This window comes from Psittacula echo, assembly GCF_963264785.1.
Source record: "Psittacula echo genome assembly, chromosome: 4".
Taxonomy (NCBI): Eukaryota; Metazoa; Chordata; class Aves; order Psittaciformes; family Psittacidae; genus Psittacula; species Psittacula echo.
The window spans coordinates 121800339-121806338 of NC_137738.1; positions in this window are offsets into that span (position 1 = coordinate 121800339).

A 6000-nucleotide genomic window follows, 5' to 3' on the forward strand; every position below is an offset into this window, starting at 1 on the left:
CCTCTAGAACACTTAATAATAGACTACTCAGGATGAATTGAGTATTGCAATAAAAGCCCATAAATTAAAAAGTTTCAAAATGATTTCTGATAAAAGACATGCCAAGGTGAAATAGAAAAAAAAGCCAACCCTTTAAATCAGCAGCTCCACTGGTACAGCCCAGGAGGTGAGAGAAAAGGCACTCTACAAACCCCAAATAAGTGATTTTAAAGGGAATGCACCTTACACACGAGAAGCTTTTCTGTAAGTCAAATCAGGGTACAGATGTACCTGTGCTGATGCCCACGGGGGCTTGGCCACTGCCATGGATGGGAGTAGATGTGTTTCTGCTGTGCTGTGTGGATGGGGCTCTGTGAGGAGGAGCCCAGGGGTGAAGGTTACAACTGCAAGCAAGGAGTAAAGTGAGGTTGAGGCATCCACCAACCCCTTCTCAGCCCAGGGCCCCAACACAGCTCTACCCTACCCTCAAATCACTGAAACTCATTAGGTTTCACAGGCTTTTAGCATTAAAGAGCTTTGAAGAGCCACCTTGGGCATCAGCTGGGCATGGCGGGATGCTCCCAGGCCACGATATGCCCCAGCACTAAGGAAAAGCCAAACACAACCACATCCATGATGCCTCACCAGCAATGGATCCCCCTGCAATGGCCAGGGAGAGACCAGCAGCAGGAGCCCACCTTGGAAGGCAAAAAAAAACCCAAATGGGACTGAAGACTGACCCTTCCCTTGAGCATCTCCTGCCAACCTGATGGGATGACCCCAACACAGCAGGTTTGAAAGCATCCGGCTGCAACCTGGTCCTGCAACATCTTCAGAACAGGTCACAGCCTGCCAGGAGGAAGGTAAACCTGGTTTTACAACATTAGACATGGTCTGTAATGCAGATGGCTGTACTTAAATAGCCCTGCTCACTTGCTGTTGCGCAGGGAGCCGAGATGATTTATTATAAGCTGTGCCAGCATATATTATTCATGTTGGAAGCAAGGAAAGGTCTTTGATATGTATCTGAAAAAGCTTCAAACCCATAAAAGAGATAAACTTGTATGAATAGTGTCACCCAGAGTATAGATGAAACTCTCAGACACATCTTCATATCACACAACGGAGTGTAGGGCTACCATACTTATGCAATCTGTATTAATTTCACTTAGAAGAGAAATTCATTACTGAAACATCTCCACTGAGGGAGAGCTGACCCAGGCAGGGCTTTCTGGGCATGTTATTAAGCCCACGTTAGCATGCACACTCTGGGAGCCTCATTTAGTGCAAGCTTCCCAGTCAAAGCCAGCAGTTTGGGCTCAGAATGACATCAATCCATCCCAAACCCCACCTCATTTAGGCAGCAAGTGAGGGAATGATAGGATCCATCCAGGATCACTCCAGACGGAGTTGTTGCATCCCCGCAGGTCCCCTGCCAGCACTGGGATTAGACTGTGACTAATTATGGCTTTATTTCCCTTATTAAAGGAGACACCCGAGTGTTCAGCACAATTGCAGCACAAAACAATCATCATAAAGTCTCCCACTAAATGTCTGCAATTAGAGCATTCACTATTAATTGTGCTCATTAACCTCACACACAGAGCAGCTGCTGGAGCAGGGACAGGGAAAAGCAGGGAATTTCCCTGCCTGGCAGGACCAGGGATGCAGAGATGGCAATATCTTCCCCACATCACACAGATAATACAGTTGGGGATAAGGGGAAAGTGGATTTAGATGCTTTTTGTGGGTGGCTGATTTCACCATCACTGATCGCATGGGGAAAGTGACAACTTGCCCATGATTCCATTAAAAGTCATTATTTGTGGAAGCAAACTCAGGCCTAAATCAACTGCAAATGGGCTGGAGTCCTTAGAGAGACCAAGCTCCAAAGGATGCAGAGCACCTCATACAGCACATACCCCACATCTTCTGCTCTCGCTTCCTGGCTTTGCTCTGGTTCAATCTGGGTTGCTTCAGCTGAGGATTGGTTTTTTATTGCCCTCAAATTATTTCTATTTTTAACTTCCTGAAGTCCAGGAAAATGCTTTAACTTTCCTGCAGCCGCTCCAGTTCTCACAGCTCATTCCCAGAGCGCACAACACAATAAAAGGACAACAAACACAAGCCAGGGAGCCCAAAAGCACAAGCATCGCTCTTGGTAAAACAGCCATTGTGTGTGGAGAGAAGCACGGCCCTTTCATGTGGCAGCCAGGGTTGGAATTAGAGGAGAAGGAAATGTTTTCTAATCTTTCCTGTGTCCAGAAGAATCTATTTATGTCACCTTGTTATTGCTCCTGCATGGAACTGCTACCAAAATCCATCACACTGAGCTGCACGCAGCAGAGCAACACAGAAACGGAACAAGAAACCTCATCATTCAAAGCTTTCTGCCCTTGGTTGTGCTTTAATCATAGAATCCCAGCCTGGTTTGTGTTGGAAGAGACCTTAAAGCTCCTCCAGCTCCAACCCCTGCCACGGGCAGGGACCCCTTCCACTGGAGCAGCTTGCTCCAAGCCCCTGTGTCCAACCTGGCCTTGAACACTGCCAGGGATGGGGCAGCCACAGCTTCTCTGGGCACCCTGGGCCAGCGCCTCAGCACCCTCACAGGGAAGAGCTTCTGCCTAAGAGCTCAGCTCAGTCTCTCCTGTTCTGGCAGGTTCAAGCCATTCCCCTTGGCCTGTCCCTACAGGCCCTTGTCCCAAGCCCCTCTCCAGGTTTCCTGCAGCCCCTTTAGGCACTGGAGCTGCTCTCAGGTCTCCCCTTCAGGAGCCTTCTCTTCTCCAGGCTGCCCCAGCCCAGCTCTCTCAGCCTGGCTCCAGAGCAGAGCTGCTCCAGCCCTCGCAGCATCTCCGTGGCCTCCTCTGCACTCACTCCAACAGCTCCACGTCCCTCTTGTGCTGCTGCCCCAGAGCTGGACACAGAACTGCAGGTAATTCACATAATTCACTCATCACACCCACAGGATTTGTTCCAGCCAAACAGTCTTAATCCAGGGGTGCCTGAGACAAAGATGCCCCCCGAACCTTCAGCCCATGGGGCAAGGCCCTCTGCAAACAGTGCTGGGCACAGATTTCAGCTTTCCAGCCTGCACCAACACCACCAATGCTCCAGAGGAGGGACTGTCCCAGCTCTCCAGCTTCAGATCAGTCCCAGAGCCATTTCTGGGAGAGGTTCAGTCCCTTTCTGCTTGCCTTTCTTAGCCAGAATATTCATATTTTCCCATCTGCACCTTGTTTCAAAGCCCTTTCTCTCCCTTCCTTCCTTTTTGACAGTAAATGTGATGCTTTTGTTCCCATCCTTTCTCTGACCCTGATCCTGTGGAAAAAAAAAAAAAAACAACAAACCTAAATGCCCCAGCATCTGAAGTGGGTAAAATCCTGGCTCCCTCCAAACAGACAGTAAAACACCCATTCATTCCCCTCCGCCGCGGCGCTCACCCCGTGACTTCAATGGGACAAACTCACAGGGCATAAAGTTGTTTGTTGTCCCTTAAATGGCTCCATTGTCTATTGTTGGGCTCTTTCCTGAGCTCTAAATCTTCCTTTTGCTCTGCTCGCTGCCTGTCCGAGGGCCCTAAGACACCCTCCAAACACAGCAAGAGCCCTTGCAGGGTCCTGGCTTTGCTTGGAGCAAGGGGATATTTGTCCTCGTAAAGATATTTGTCCTCTTAAACACGTTTTCTGCCTGGTCTGTGAGGCCTGTATAAAGGTCCCCCTCCCTTTATTAATGGGTTTGTGTTGCTGCAATAGTGAGTAACTTCATTTTTCCCCATGGGAAGAATAAGGAGCCTGTTTCGGCAGCAGGCTCGGAGCCCCCCGGCCCCCCTCACCTGCAGACTAGGCTGGCTGCAGCTCTAGCCCCAGCACAGGCAGAGCTGAGCTTTAGGCTGCCAAATCCTCATGGCTGGAAGAGACCAAGGAGAAAGAGCTTTTACTAAGAATACATGTAGCTGAATACATTAGGCACGGCTCCTTCTCCAGCGCCTCGTGACGGAGATAAAAGGTCTCTGTCCTGAAATCAGATGTGGCACTTTTGATCACTGCAACGGGGTGAGGGGATAAAAATATCTTGGCTCAGCAGAGGTGATCCCAGACAGGCCTTTCTGGGAAATTCCCGAATCCAACTTATTCCAATGCGGGAATCTGTGTGAGCTATCATCAGTACAGCAGCGGAAGTACAGAAGAGCGATGTGCACCCTGCGCCCATCACCTCGCCTCCGGCCCTGCAACGAACGGCGCTTCCCCGTGCTCGGAAGGGATGTGGAGAGGATTCAGGGATTAAACCCCGCCGCGGCGGCGGCTGCCGAGGCGGAGATGCGGGGATCCGCCACACGGTGTCAGCGGAGATCGCCGCATCCTCACCGGCCCCGAGCATGGAGCGCCGGGGGAGGAGGGTTCGCTTTGACCCTGTGCTCCCCGGGAGCCTCCCGGCCACTTCTCGGTGGTCCCTTCGCCTTTGCTCCCCCTGCGCTGGAAAACCCGGGATCCCACCGATGGCCCTGAATGCTACAAGGGGGAAGATGCTGCTGGCAGCTTTCCAGTGCTGGTCCTGCCCCAGGGACCCCCAAAATGGAAAGGGTAAAGGACCAGCACGGTTGACCCAGGGAGATTTTCCACTCCAGCCTGTGCCACATCCGTGGCATGAACAACCCAAATCAGGTTAACAGACACTGCAATGCACAGATAACCTCCGCCACAGTTGCCTCCTCTCTAGTGGTTTTTCACCTCTGTTTTCCCTTCTTCTGCCCATTTTCTATTCATTCCTTCTCCACCACACTTCTTGTTCCACCATCTTCCACTGCAAACATCCCCAGGGCATCCCCAGCCCTGGCATTCACCCCATGCTCCAACAGGCTCCTCTGCAAAGGGACACAGCTCACACAGCACAGCCCAGGCTGTTCATGTGCTGGACAGTCTCACTTCAGTGGGTTTATTTTAATTCTTGGGTATTTACCTTTTAACCCAGATGGTCAGTGAGGTTATTGAGCCTATTTTAATGGTGCTACATCAGTGTGGTGAGTGCTGTAGTGCTCTGTTTCTATCATTACTGCATGGAAACACAGGTTTGAAATACAATTTCCCACTATTTATCCTTGCCAACCCCACAGTGAAAAACCATAAGAGATAATAAATAGGCAGAACTTTTCAAATGCAGTTAAGAAAGCCTCCCCCTGCCATGGTCTACTGATGGAGGGAGATGTTCAGAGGAGCCCACACCAGCCAAGGCTGCATTTGCAGCCTCCTTTGGCTTGGCATAAGCATGGGACAGTGGCTGCCTTTTCCATCCCTTTCTTGTCCCAGGTAGTAATAGAAAACCCTGAAAAATGAGTTCTGCTTCAAACAATACAGTTTAGATGCAGCAGGTTTCTCTGCACTCATCTCCAGGTACTCTTTGGATGCACCTACTTCAGATTTCCCACTAAAAGCAGCAGAGCCAACAATTTTTCTCCCCCTTCAAACCAGAGCAGAGATCACACAAGAATGTAATAGCCAGAATTCAACAAATGAGGCCCTAAAACTAGCTGTGTGTTCTAGGGCTTCCGATAAAAGCGATCAATAAGCCCCGAGTATGATTTTATGGCCTTCTGGAATATGAAGCTGGTTGAGCTGGGGCGCCTGAATAATTGCAATCAGAGAGACACAATTACTAAGACCAATTTCAGAGATTAAGCGAAGCCAATCACTCCCCTTGCCCAGAACCACAGCACCTCCAGCACAGCAAGGTCCCAGTTCATACCTGGGTTCCCAGGTACTAACAAATACCAAACCCACTAGAGGGAACACGGCAACAAATGGCAATCAGCAGCATAACCCTCCCTACACTTTGCTATAACAAAGCATTTACAGCAGGTAGGGGGTGTTTCACAAGCTTTTCTTGGAAGTCTGGGTTTTTCCTTCCATCCAAGCTCCCTTTCCCTGCCTTCCTCTGTGCTCCAGTCATTTTTGGAGTGTGGCATTGGCCAGAACACTGCTTGCCTGCACAAAGGAACTGAGCTACTCCACAGAGGAATGAGATGCT